Here is a 15599-nt window from a genome sequence, read left to right on the forward strand (position 1 = left end):
TCGGAACGGAAAAAGAATTTGTACGTCGAAAAAAGCGCATTCAAATCTTCATAAATCGAGGTATTGTGCCGCTGCTTTCACTTCGGAAGTCGAAAATTTCGGAAGTGGCGGCCATTTTTTCACTTCCGGAGGTCATTCGGAAGTCGAAAAATGCGGAAGTCAAGTCGCTCGTAAGTCGAGGTACCACTGTACACCTATGCACATTACTATTATTTTTGCTGCCAACTTAGCAGTTTGAAAGCACACCAGTGTAAGTAGATAAATAGGTACTGCTGTGGCAGGAAAGTAAACAGTGTTTCTGTGCGCTCTGGTTTCCATCATGGTGTCACGTTGCTCCAGAAGCGGTTTAGTCATGCTGGCCACATGACCCAGAAAGCTGTCTGTGGACAAACACCGGCTCCCTCAGCCTGAAAGCGAGATGAGCACCACAACCCCATAGTCACCTTTGACTGGACTCAACTGTCCAGGGGTCCTTTATTTACCTTTTACCTTTTTTAACCTGGTATAAGGCTGTGCCTTCCTGACACAGAGATTTGGAGTCTTAATCCCACCCAGTGGGCACAAGTTAGCTAGGATGACACTGACCTTTGCTGAAATTAACAAAACCAATCTTCCCTACTTTTGCCTTTGGGAATGGCCATACTGAGAGTCATTTCTGTTATATAATATTTCAGCAAAATGTTTTGAAATACTAAGATACCCATTGCATAGATGAAGCTTTTAGAAAGAACTGAGTCTCAAGGACTTATTATTATTATTATTATTATTATTATTATTATTATTATTCACTCACTCTGGTATTCATTATATTTGCCTTAATAGGGCAACAATTAGATTATGGACTGCAGCCAAGTGGACTCATTTGCCTTTTACTCTCTCGCATTTCTCTGCAAAATTTGGCGACATCTGAGAATAACCAAGCACAAGTGTGTGCCCTACTGCATCGTTTATGCTGACACTAACAGCAGTATCAACACACTGTACTAGAGAAAAGGCAGAGCCAGTGACCAACAGTAATAGTACCAAGGAAAGTATCCAAGCAGAAGAAAGGAGCTAATCATCCAAACAAATGGCCACAGCATAGCATTCATGGCTCAGGAACGAGTTTGATCCATCAAAAGAAAATCTAAACTGTCAAGTGAGCAAAAATAAAATCAGATGATGTTTCATGTTTCTATTTCCATGCCAAAACGCCACTGTTGTTGGCTCTTGTGATGGCATTTAGGAATGCACATAGACATGGTAATGAACTTTATTGTGAGAATGAGATCACAGTGAACATATGGGGCTAAATGTACCCAAATGTAAGCAGTTTTAACAACTCTCATTAATTTTGATAGCTGGGTTAATAAAAAACATACCTGCGTGTTCTCCCACTAGAATCTATGAGAGTATGGCTGTAGTCCTAACCCTTCAGACTTATTTCTGAGCCAAAGAGGTGAGGATTGTGCTGTTAAATGAGCTGAATTTGAATGCATCCTTACTTAGCCTTCAATATTGCAGTCAAAGTGGATGATACATAATGACAGACTGGAACTGGGAAAGTGTGGCGGGGGGAGAATAATGAGGTGCAGGAACACAGCCATTCGGGATTAAAGTTCACTTGCAAACAAAATTTATTACATATTGATTTTAATTTGCTAGGCAGCAGTAGCCCTTTCCACCTGACAACAAACAAGCTGAATTTCACATACCTGGAAGCTCAAAAGGTACAGATTTACATTTGACCTACCAGAAGAAATTGAAACGGTAACCAACCATTAACAACCCTTTTGTAGATTCAAAAACCAGGGAAATAAAGCCTTGCTGCACGTGAGTGAGGCCTGTATCAAGGGACTGAAATATTAGATGCCTATGTGGCCATTGCTTGAATTACACTAGCAACTGTGGCTCTGTGATCTGTGCTCTGATATTGTGACTGTACCAAATCCACTGGAAGGCTCTGCCAGCCCAGGACATCAGGGGAAACGAGGAGCACGGGATACAGACAAGGAAAAATAATGACTTCCTAGTGAAACAAGCAACATTCTTTTCTTTTAACCATATTTTTTGTAAAAATAAATCAAGCATGAGTTGCTTTTTTAAAAGAAATATCAAACAGCTTTTCAAACATCAATCATTTAAGGGCTTGAATCGCCTAGGGATTTTTGCCAAAAATGTTACGCAGTATATAAATTTTCTAAATACAGGCGGTGACCATTTTAGATGCGTCCAATTCATGCGCAATTGCCAATGCATGGGCCCTTTTGGACCTGGAAGAAGGCATCACGAGGGTGAAGTGGGGCGTAACAGGGCGGGGGGCACTTATATGCACTCTGGCGACACATGTGGAGGCCAGGAACGAAACCCCCACCCAGAATTTTCACTGCCAGTAAGTACATAGCAAACCAGGGGCATAGCAAGGTAAATTGGTACTCGGCGGCAAAACATTTTTTGTCAACGCCCCCCCCCCCCCGGCATGGGAAGGTCAGGTGGTACCCGGTGCAGAAATTTCTTGTCAACCCCCCATTGATTCCCCCCCCACGCAAAAATGGTTTTACGTTATTTCATATTTTCTTACAAAGGAATAATAAGTAATAATAATAATAAACTTTTATTTATATCCCACCCTCCCTGGCCAAAGTCGGGCTCAGGGTGGCTAACATCAGATACATAACATTGGTATAAAATCAAACAATAATTAAATTACCTCCTAAAAACATCTCAAAATCAAATTAAAGTCTAATTAGATGTCTTTCCACAGGGTTAGGGTTAGGAACAGTAAGTGTTCTCTGAACTGAAATTTCAGCCTTCATGACAAGTGAACAGCTATTTTGGTGGAGGAGGGTCAAGATATTAACCGATATGCATGAAATTTCATATATAGCTATATAATCCCTAGTATAGTAAGATAAGACCTTCGGAGCAGGCATTTAAAAAAAAAATCAAAAATAATTTCAAAAATAATTTCAGTCCCCCCCCCCCAAAATGTTCCTTGATAATTTGTTACCCTCTCCATTATGGAACCCGGGGTGGTCCCCCGCCCCCCTTGCTATGCCCCTGTAGCAAACATTCCCATTAAAGTAGTGGTGGGCAACCTCCAGACCACAAACCAAATCGGGCCCATCAGACATTCCCCCACCAACCATGCACACCTATGTTATATGTGTGGGGCAGATAAAGACATTGAGTCAAAGAAACCATTGGAGGTCTTAAAGTGTATTCTCAATTGTTCCTTGGCAAGCAGGCTGCAACCACACTCGGAAAACCATTAGCCTTTCTGGTGGCTTCTCCTCAAAATGGATATTGTAGAGCTGGAAAAGGTGCTGAATAGAGCAACCAAAATGTTCAAGCTCCTCTCTGAGGAAAGGTTACAACACTGGAGCTTCTTAGCTTTGAAAAAAAAAAATCAACGGAGAACCCAAAAACTGTCTATAAGGCTATGCATGGTGTGGGGAAAAGTGGATAGAGATAAGCTTTCCCCCCTCCCTCATAGTGTAGAACACAGGGAAGATTTGGGACAGAAAAAAATAACGTTCTTTTCACACACCACATAGTTAAGCCACAGAATTTGCTCTCACTAGATGTTGTGATGCTTGCCAACTTGGATGGCCTTAAAAGGGTAATTAAGCATATTTATGGAGGATTAAGCTATCAAGGACCACTAGTCACAATGGCTGTACATACCTAAATACTATCCCCACAAGCAGCGATAGTGCTATTGTAGTCGCACCCTGCTTACGGGCTTAATAATAATTTTATTATTTGTATACTGCCCACCTGACTGGGTTGCCCCACCCACTGTGGGCAGCTTCAAGCAAAATATAAAAACACAATAAAACATCAAACATTATAAACTTCCCTATACAGGGCTGCCTTCAGATGCCTTCTCAAAGTCAGATAGTTATTTATCTGTTTAGCATCGGATGGGAGGGCACAGGCGCCTCTTCTGAGAAGGCTCTCTGCCTGGTTCCCTGTAACTTTTTCTCCTTGCAGTGAATTTCCCATAAGCATTTGGCTGGCCACTGTGAGAACAGGATGCTGGGCCAGATGTTATGATCCAACAAGATTCTTCCTATGTTCTTATGCACCAGGCATATCAACAGGATTAAGTTAACCATAACAAACATCATAAAACACATCTATTTCTCATCTTCCTTTGTATCTCAAGACAGTATACATAAAGTTCCAAGGCAGTCACCCATCTAGATACTGACCTGCTTGGTTTCATCAAGGCTGCTGTATCACGGGCCTTCAGAGCATGTTCTGGGACCATGGGAATATGCCAGTGCGAAAAAAGAAATTCAGATAAGTCTGATAAAGAAATTGGGGACTGGGATAAAGTTGCAATACTTGGTATTTCACAATACAAGCCTGCCCAGTTGACTCAGAAGTAAACCTATTGAGTTTGATAGAACTTACAGCCAGGTAAGTCTGTACAGGATTGCAGCCCTGTTCTCTTTAATAACACCCCCATGTTTTCCCCTTCAAGAACAGTTTACATGGAAGCCAATAATGTCATAAAGGCCAGTTCAGAAAATACACACAAGGGTCCCTTGCTAGGATCTAAACCTGAATGAAATTGTATGAGTGTTATGAGCCAACAGGAGTGTCTCTGAACAGTAATCCTGTGCATATACCAAAGAGAGCTTTCACAAACCCTGCTATTCATGGTTTTATAACTGTGTGGTGAGCTAAATGCCCTTCACTCATTAGGTGTGAGTCAGATATTGCCACACACAACCTAAAATGGTATTTTATCCATCGAACACCCTGCACCAAGGCCAGCTGCACACATGAGGGGCCTTTACAAAATACAAAATACAAAAAAAATCCTATGATAGACATTTTTGTAGGCATCCTGCCAAGTATTCATGCTTCACATGCCTCAAACTAACAGTACAGAAACCAGATTTTTCTTTCACACTCTGGCATTAAGATCCTGGTCATTTGGTTTGATTTGGTTATTTTGCATTCCCCCTCCTGTACAAAGCCCAGGGAAATAAGCTTTGCCATCTATAGAAAACTTTCGTTTCTGTGTCAGGAAGAGTCATACTGAGGCTGATGGGAAAAGTAGCCTAAATCATCTGGAGAGCACCACTTTCACAGGAAAATTTCACAGCAATGTAGTGGGAATTTCCCCCAATAGACACTTTCCCCATGCAGTTTGACTAATATACACATTTTTTTGCAAGCAATTTCCGCATGCAATACTTTTTTTTTTTTTACAATATTTCCCCAAATGCATTCATTTTTATGCAAGCTTTCTCCAATTGCATCACAAAATTTGGAGAAGTGCAAATTTCGACGGCCAGCTGTGTTTCAGTTCTCATATTGGAGTGAGAATGAGGCTGTTGTTTCTCATTAAAGTGCAAACAAAATGGACTTTCTCCCCCATCTTTACTTTTGACCCAAATGTAGCACGTCAGCAACATGCAGCAGCAGCTTGAGAAAAGTCCAGCTTTTGGTGCCTGCATGGGGTTGTCAAAAGAGGGAGGGGGCTGTTGAGCACTCGCCATACATGGCTGTAAGGCTGCACATGAAGCATCACACAAGGTTGGACCTCATCAGTGGCAGCCTCTTCTCCTCTTTGCCAGCTCTCCAGCAGTGGCCATGGAAGAAGAAGAAGAAGAAGAAGAAGAAGAAGAAGAAGAAGAAGAAGAAGAAGAGAAGAGTTTGGATTTGATATCCCGCTTTATCACTACCTGAAGGAGTCTCAAAGCGGCTAACATTCTCCTTTCCCTTCCTCCCCTGTTGTAGTGTGGGGTTAGTGATTTCAGCTTTCTGACATAGCAGGCAGGAGACAGCTTCTTCATGTAACACTCTTTATTCAGGCAAACAAGACTGGAGACTGAGGAGAGGGAAGCTACATTTATAGGGACAGAAGACTGGCTAGAAAGGATACATTTTGGAGGGAACAATCTCAAGCAATCACAAAGCTGCCTTTTGGTGGGAACCAATAAGACTGAGGATCCAACTACAGCAGCTTAAATGAACCAATAGTAGCTGTTCCTTCTGGAACAGAAAGACTGTTACTTTACCCTAATGCGAATACAGACAATAGTAATACAGATATAAAAACCATTGAATCAATACACAACATCCCCCACAACAAACACTCTGTGAGGTGAGTGGGGCTGACAGATTTCAAAGAAGTGTGACTAGCCCAAGGTCACCTAGCAGCTGCATGTGGAGGAGCGGAGACACGAACCCGGTTCCCCAGATTACGAGTCTACCACTCTTAACCACTACACCACACTGGCTCTCCATGGAGAGGCCATTGGAAGCTCCCTCGCAGCCACCATTGCTGGTGCAGCTTAGGACAAGCACCAGGTCTCCCTCCTCCCCACGTTCAGTGGTGCTGGCCCTGGCAGGGGGGTACGGACATTTCAGGATCAAATCAGAAGCCGGGATACTTTCTTAATTCAAGGACTGTCCCTGGAAAATAGGGACACTTGGAGGGTATACAAATAAATCTGCTCTACGTTTTTAGATGCAAGGTTGATTGGAGGGAGTGTACTTGCAGGACTGGCCCTAGGCCAAATGGTACAACACATGATGAACAAGCCTCCTGCTCTTTATTTATTTCCCATTTCCTGAGTTTGATGCACAATTTGCACAATTTATTCCTGTCACCATATAAGATGATAAATGTCCATGCGTGGATCTGATCAAAATTGTTCACATGCACACTCTTCGTTGAACTGTGAATTTTCTCATGAATAAAGAAAAAAAACACCCTACTGTTAACACAACAAAAGTGTTGCCAGTTTTACAAACGAAGATGAACTGTTGGTGCTATTTGTTTCAGCAGTTGAATGGGTAGTTGAGGAGTTTGTTTTTAGTCGGCATGCCACTAAGACTGGTGCTTCTTCAAGACCTGCACAGCATGCTTTCACCTCCCTGCAAACCCAATCCTGCACATTTTGGACTTAGGCCATGTCAAAGATAATAAGATCATAGTGTTTGGAGGGACTTCAAAGGGTATTTCATCCAACTCCCTGATCATGCAGGAAGTCCATTAGTAATTTTGCCCTTGGTAGAAGTGACAATCTAGCTGCTGCCTGAAATCTCCTAAAGAATGAGATTCCACCACCTATCAAGGCAGTCTGCTATACTTCAGGATAGGAGATAAATCCAGTTTGTATCACTAATTTGACTTTCAAAAAAAAATACAAAAACCGAAACATGGCCATACTTCAAAATTTGCAATTATCTGAATTTTGCAGTGATGTTCTCCAGCCAAGTAATGTGTGCAAAAATGCAGAGGCTAGAGTAGCATGGCATTAAAAAACACAAATATTAGTGGAAATAATGTTCAGAGATGCATTATTTAAGGGCCAATTGCAGAAATGTGTATATTAGACAAAAATGCATGCAAAAATCATATTAAAATGCTGTTGAAATATCACGAGGATATTTCAACAGCCCCTCCCCCATTTGCCGCCACTGGTGGGGGACAGCAATGACAATCTCTCGGCGTATGGTCAAAGCCTCCCCCAATACCCCTTTAATGGGGAACCCTGTTATCACCGCCGCACTGGGGGCATGGAGTCATCACCCCATGCCCCCCCATTTAGGAAGATGACTAAAGGATTCCGCCCAAGGCCTGAAACCGCCAAAGTTGTGATGAATTGCTACGGGAAAGGCGAAACCTGCCAATGCAGGGAAATTCCTTTCCAGCCCTTCAACAGCGGCCTTGACATAGCAGCACCTGCATACCTGTGAAGAAGAGGTTAACCTGCAAAATAAGCATTAATTGAGGGAGTGGAGGGTGGGAGAAGCTCTGGAGCTGACTGCTGCTTCCCAGGTAAGCTACACCCTCTATTGTGTGGGCTGCGTAGTCCCTCCCCTTACCTAGCCAATCCCTTAGCAACGCCTCCCCCAGGTGGGATTGGACGGTTAACTGGGGTAGGTGGAGACCCCAGGTATCCCTTCTGGGGGAGGGCAAATCCAGCCGAACTTTCAGGTGTCGCCCAGAAATTCAGGGGGCTGCACGCGAACACGCAAACGTTGTCCGCATTTGATGTGGGGAGCGGTCGTTGTTAAGAGTGCTTGGAATCATAGTCCTGCGAGGAATAAACAGCAGATCCCAGGATCCTTTGGGAAGAAGTTTCATGCTTAAAATGCACTATAAATGGATTGTGTGTGAACAGACTTATCAGTCCCAGGGCAACTGGCAGAGAGGAGGAAGCAAATACCCTGCAGCAACTGCTTCGTTGCTGCCAAATGTTCTTCCTGGGAAGCCGAGTGCAACCTGCCAGCAGGCCCTTGATCTCCTTGCCTGGTCCAAAACGTGCTCACTTCTGCTTGCCAGTCTCTGTTAGAAACACTGAGGATTCTTTGAAATGATTAGAGCAAAACGACATGATTCCTTTTTGAATGTTCACCCCCCCCCTTTTCTTTTTCTTTTTGGCCTGTCACATAATTTCTTTTCCTTACCTTTTTCCATTTCCCTAATCATGGAGACACACACACACACGCACACACACACACTGTATTTTTTTTTTTTTAATGTTAAAATGCATTTTACCAACAACCAAGGCACTTTTAAACCTTTGGGTGAAACATAAAAGACAACTTGTGGGAGGTGTTTAAAGCTTAAGGGGCCGGTTTCTTTTTGGAAAATAAAAAAGCAAGAAAGTTGCCAACTAGAGTCAAGGTAGGGGAATATTGTCTGAAAGCCACAGTTGACCTCCTACCTTCAAAAGGTAGGATGAAAGTCTTTTTTATATACAAAGGGAAAGAAAGAGAGAGAGACTGCCGGTGGCTGTGTGCCATTCATCTGTGGCTGTGTCAAGCAGGATTTTTATTCTTGCTGGAGACAAGCTACTGTAAATCTAACAAATTAAACACTTCTTTAATTGAATGGTTTTTCGCAAGGAATTGAAAGTGAACAGCAGTGCCTTGTTATAAGCGACCCAAAAGCTAAGCCAGATCATGCGAATAATGACTCACAACATGGAAGGAGTTCATTGTGTGTATCATAGTAGACAAGAGTCTCTGAATCAGAAGAAATATATATGCATGAGAAGCTGAAATGGATCAGACAGAATTCCTAATTGGGCCAGCATCCTGTTTCTTACAGCGGACTTATGGGGAGCCCACAGGCAGGACCTACGCACAACAGCACTCACCTTCCCATTCACAATTCCCAGCAACTGGTGTTCAGAGGCAAATTGCCTTCAACACTGGCACTGCATAACCACCAGGGGTGGTAACCTCACCCTACATGAATTTGCAGAATCTCCCTTTGGAGCCTTTGAGTTGGATGCCATCACTACATCCCGAGGAAGCAGATTGACCAGATCCTCCAAGTGTTCCTATTTTCCAGGGACAGTCTTGGATTTACAGGAGTCGCCCTGGTTTCTGATTTCATAGAATCATAGAATTGTAGAGTTGGAAGGGACCCCAATGGTCATCTAATTCAACCTTCTGCAATGCAGGAATCTCACCTAAAGCAACCATGACAGGTGGCCATCCAACCTCTGTTTCGAAATCTCCAAGGAGAGTCCACAATCTCCTGAGGGAGACCGTTCCTAGGATTTGATCCTGGAATGTCCCACTTTTACTTAGGATGTCTCTATTTTCATCAGATGAATATTGGAGGGTATGGAGTTATGTGACCCATGAGCCAAGGAGATAAGTTACCATTCAACCTTTAGAAGACATTTGAAGGCTGCCCTGTAGGGGGAAGTTTTTTTTTTAATGTTTTATTATATTTTTATATATGTTGGAAGCCACCCAGAGTGACTGGGACAGCTCAGTCAGATGGGCAGGGTTGTTGTTGTTGTTGTTGTTGTTGTTGTTGTGGAATAGGACATTCCTATTTTCATCAGAGGAATGTTGGAGTGTATGAGATTTCACACTTAGCTGAGCACTGGGTGAGGATTTATTTTTCTCTGTCGTGAATATTGCAACATTCAGTTTCAATGGATGGCCCTAAATTCTAGCATTGTAAAAGAGGGAGAAGAACTACCCGCTTTGTCCACATTCATTTTATACGCCTCTACCATGTCCCCTCTTACTCACATTTTAAAAATAAACTAAAAAGTCCCAAACTCAATCTTTCTTCAAAGGGGAGTTGCTTCATTCCCTTGATCATTTCGATTGTTCTTTCCCGCAACTCTTCAATCTCTGCAATATCCTTTTTGAGGTACACAGTATTTTGAGTGCAGTTGAATAGCTGCTGAAAACTGTGCATTCGCAGATCTTCTCTTAGTCCTCTAGAGAGTTCTAAAAGTATGAGTAACTTACTCTGAAATAGGGTCGTATCATCTAACACAAGTGATCCCCAGAGTGCTTCTACATTAGGAAGTCAGTGTGGGAACTATCTGCTTATTTTTCTATGTGAGCTCAATTTTTGGTCTAAGGAATGCGCCTGCAGACACACGAGCCATGGAAAGTTTAAAAATAACAAATGCAACAGCATTCATATTACAATTATTTCTGATGGCAACTGGTGTGTGTGAGAGAGAAATCGATACTTTTTCTTACCGTTGGTAACGAGTTAGCTATGGCTGCACCTTCTGTATCCATCATTCTGGTGTGGCAGGAAATAGATGTAGCAGGTTATTATTAGGTTTATTTTGCTAAAGTTTCATCAAAATACATACACAAACAGTTTAAATTAAGTTTAAATGAGTTATGTGGATAGGAGGAGGGAATGCATACAAACACATTCCTCAGTCAGTGTGGTGTAGTGGTTAAGAGTGGTAGACTCGTAATCTGGTGAACCGGGTGTGGCGTTTCACCCCTAAAGGTTCTCCAAGGGTTAACTTGGCAGGGAGGAGATTGACCAATGGGAGCTCTCCAGGCAATTAGAGAGTGGAAGGATGGCAGTTAGAGAGAGAAAAAAGGCAGTTAGAGGTTGGAAGTTAGGCAGTTGAGTTGAGTTGAGTCAGAGTTAGGAAGGGGAACTGGGAGATGGTTGGTTCGATAGGAAGGTATAGGCCGGTATAGGAAGGTATAGGCCAGTATAGGAACTAGCAAAGAGATATTGACAAGATATTATCTAAGAACGTAAGCAAAGCACTGTATTTGAAACCATAAGCTTGTTATTGTGTGAAAAATAAACTTATTCTTTTTGGTTCAATTTTAAAAACCTGATTGGACTCAGTGATTTACCAGGGAGGACCTGGTTGGTGGCAGCGGGACAGCAGGACTGTGGTGGCACAGGGATCAATAGTCCGTTAAATGACCGGGGACCCTGTGTGAACGCCACACTGGGTTCGCGTCTCCGCTCCTCCACATGCAGCTGCTGGGTGACCTTGGGCTAGTCACACTGCTTTGAAGTCTCTCAGCCCCACAGAGTGTTTGTTGTGGAGGAGGAAGGGAAAGGAGAATGTTACCCGCTTTGAGACTCCTTAGGGTAGTGATAAAGTGGGATATCAAATCCAAACTCTTCTTCTTCTTCAGTCATATTTCTGTTATATTCATATTTAATTACAAAAGAAGAAAACAACCCTACTTCACTACCAGGTCCATAAATGGGCATACTCTGGAAAAGGACCACTTCTAAAGGTACATTTAGTAAAATCCAAGCAGGTTCTAACAAAAATATATTGTTTACTTTGGCCATTTTAATATTTTCATTTAGTTGATAAGTTTTTCCAGAAGTGCTACCTGCTAGACCTCTGGAAACAAGATTCCAATGTAGTAATGCTGATGTTCTTCATAAGTCTGGCAACAATAGCCGTTGCTGCAAGTAACAAGTGGTTTCGAAATCAGCATATTGTTTTTTAAAAAAAGAGTTCAGCAATGCCAATTGTGGAGAGGGCAAGATTAATAGTTTCACAATTCATCCAATTTCTCTGAATACTAGTACCCATAAACTTTGCACTTTGCCCCATTCCCACCATATGCATATATGAACCAATAAGATGGCATCCTCTCCAATCTAGTCTGGACTCAGGAACCACCAGAGGCATTTTACGAGATACTGTTTGAGGTACCACTTATGAGTGATCTGTGAATACAATTCTGTGGTGTTGGCGGACATAACCTAAAAAAGAGGCTTGGACCAGACTGGAATCACAGAATTGCAGAGTTGGAAGGGACCCTGAGGATCATCTAGTCCAACCCTTGCAATGAAGGGATATGTAGAGTTGTCCCATATGGGGATCAAACCTGCAACCTTGGCATTATCAGCACCGCACTCTAACCAACTGAAATATGTCCAGGATGCTTCTGCCATTTGGATACCACAGACACATTCCCACATAGGAGACCATATAACACTTGTCCTGAATGACCTTCATCAGCTCACAGTACGTTTCCGAGCACAATTCAAAGTGTTGGTGCTGATCTTTAAAGCCCTAAACACCTCAGCCCAGTATACCTGAAGGAGCGTCTCTACCTCCATCATTCAGCCTGGACACTGAGGTCCAGCGCCGAGGGCCTTCTGGCGGTTCCCTCCATGCGAGAAGTGAGGTCACAGGGAACTAGGCAGAGGGCCTTCTTGGTAGTGGCACCCGCCCTGTGGATAGGGAAGATGGAAGCATACCTTCTGACATTTTTGTCCCCAAAATCTGGACGTCAGGAGGCACATCCCTTCCAGCCCAGCACTCTGGCCCGTGTCCCTATTTTCCAGAGATGTCCCTGATTTACAGAAGCCATCTCACTTTTTGATTTGATCCCAGAATGCCCCACTTTTCCTTAGGATGTCCCTATTTTCATTGGAGAAATGTTGGAGGGCGACTCCCGAGCCGTCTGAAGGCAATCCTGTATAGGGAAGTTTTTAACATTTAATGTTTTACTATAATAAATAACAAGATGAAAGAAGAATAAATCTTTTTTAATAATTCCAGTGGCACCTTTAAGATCAACTAAATATAAGCTTTCAAGGTATGAGCTTTTGTGTGTATACACACTTCGTCAGGTACTCTGAAGCAGACGTCGCTTCAACCTTATAACTAACTGTTGGTGACCGTTATGGCAGTTGGTTCCACACGGAAGGGCAAGGGATTTTTAAAGGGATAGATGACCAAAATTAGCTTTAGTATGTATAATGGGATTCAATACAGCTTCCGAGTCATGTGGCCAGCATGACTAAGCACCGGTAACCTTTCCGCCGGAGCAGTACCTATTTATCTACTTGCACTTTGATGTGCTTTCAAACTGCTAGGTTGGCAGGAGCAGGGACCAAGCAATGGGAGCTCACCCTGTCGCGGGGATTCGAACCACTGACCTTCTGATCAACAAGCCCTAGGCTCAGTGGTTTAACCCACAGCGCCACCTGCGTCTTTGGTAATGAGCAACATATTTTACTAATTCAGCAACATATTTTCCTATGTTTTTATATATTTTGGAAGCCCCCCAGAGTAGTGTGGGCAACCCAGTAAGATGTTTTAAGGACATATTTAAGGATCTGGATATATTTAAGGATATATTTAAGGATCTGGTGACTTCTGTTTCAGTGTATCTGAAGAAGTGTGCATGCACACGAAAGCTCATACCAAGAACAAACTCAGTTGGTCTCTAAGGTGCTACTGGAAAGAATTTTTGATTTTGTTTTGCCAGTAAGATGTGTGGGGTGTAAACAGAATTATCATTATAAAATGGGACGTCCCTATTTTCACTGGAGAAATGTTGGAGGGTATGAGAACTACAGTTCCCAAAGTGCTTCAATCAACCCTACTCATAGGGAACTCTGAGAACTGTACAGGTGAAACTCAAAAAATTAGAATATCGTGGAAAGGTTCATTTCTTTCAGTAATTCAACTTAAAAGGTGAAACTAATATAGGAGATAGACTCATGACATGCAAAGCGAGATATGTCAAGCCTTTATTTGTTATAATTGTGATGGTTATGGCGTACAGCTGATGAGAACCCCAAATTAACAATTTCAACTTTGGGGTTTTCATCAGCTGTACGCCATAATCATCACAATTATAACAAACAAAGGCTTGACATATCTCACTTTGCATGTCATGAGTCTGTCTCATATATTAAACTCCAGCAGCTAATGAAAACAATTGCTTACATAAATGGACTTTTCCACGATATTCTAATTTTTCGAGTTTCACCTGTAGCTCTGAAAGGAGAAAAGGGGGTCTTCTGAACACTCTCAGCACCCTTAACAAACTACAGCTCCCATAATTCTTTGGGGAAAGCCATGACTGTTTAAAGTGGCGTCATGGTGCTTTAAATGTATGGTATGAATGTGGCCATACTCTCTGGAACTCCCTGCACTTTAGTTTTAGGCAGTCGCTTTGTTGTATTTTTTTTTTTTTGACACCCAATAAAGATATTTTTGTTTAGGCAGGCCTACCCAAACATGTAATTTTATTATGCACATTAAAAAAAAAACCTGTTAATTTTACTGATCTTTTTAAATCATTTGTATTATGCCTACTGTGTTGAAAGTCTGCTTTTATTGCTATTTTAAATGAATATTTTATACAATTTTATGTCAACTGCTTACATTTTTTAAAATTTACTGGCATATACATTTTGTTAAACAAACAAATAAATAATTCAGTCCTAGCCTCAGCTGAACATACATTTCATGATAGGACTCAGATGTTGCACCTGCTGTGGCTCCAGAGGTTTCAGCTGTAAATGGAAATGGAAATATCCCCCAATGGCTTTTCCCTTTAGAGTTTGCAAAGTCTTGAGTGCTTTTTGGAAAGAAAGAAAAAAAAGTTTTCATTTGTATGGGTCTCTCTGCCTCTGTGTAAAATGGGATAGAAAAGAAATACCCAGCAGAGTGCTGCTAAGAGGTTTTAGCAGTGAACACTCTCAGCAAAATAATGATATTAAAAAGGATGGATTATACACATTGCCCCACTTCTGTGAACAGCGAGAAGTTCCAGGATGACTGTTGCAACACTTAGTTTCCTTTGGATTAAGGGGGGGGGGGCAGTACTGAAAACTTGTACTACTTTTTCCTATTTTTGTTTTATTTACAAAGATGCATACAGAGACAACTCGAAGCAAACAGACTTCTAAAAACAAGCAGCAGATCTCCCGGGAGCAAATTGTGCAACCTCCCCAAAGTTGTGCCCCGCGTTTCAGCTGCCTCCAGATAGAAACTCTCCGCTCCTGTTTCTCTAGGCCAAAGATCTCTCAAAGCAGATGCTGTTATCATATATGTTTTTTCCTATTAGGGCAAACACCAGTTTCAGAGGGGGTATGCAAGTTAGGAAAGAAAGAAAGAAAGAAAGAAAGAAAGAAAGAAAGAAAGAAAGAAAGAAAGAAAGAAAACACATCACTCTACAGTGGGGATCAGCAGGGAGGGTTGACAGCTCTCTGCCCACTTTTAAACTTTTAAACAACTCTCTGCCCACTTTTAAACTTTGATCAGCCCACTTCTCACAGACCCTATTTTCCAGGATTTACAGAAGCTGTCTCGGTTTCTGATTTGATCCTGGAATGATTCACAAATAGGGTCCTTTCAGACGTCTTTTTATTATCATTGTGCATTCATGATTATTTGTGCCGGTGATGATGGTATCCTGCAAAAGTTATGGGGTGGATGTACTGCTTTGCACAGAATCAGTGCCTGTCTGGTAACTTCCTGCTGAAATCCTACAAATGTTCTGGTTTATTTTCGTCCTGCTTTTGCTGTGCTGCAGTGCAAGAATGCGCAAGGCAATAATGCAATAACAACAAGGAA

This window comes from Lacerta agilis, chromosome 12, assembly GCF_009819535.1.
Source record: "Lacerta agilis isolate rLacAgi1 chromosome 12, rLacAgi1.pri, whole genome shotgun sequence".
NCBI lineage: Eukaryota > Metazoa > Chordata > Lepidosauria > Squamata > Lacertidae > Lacerta > Lacerta agilis.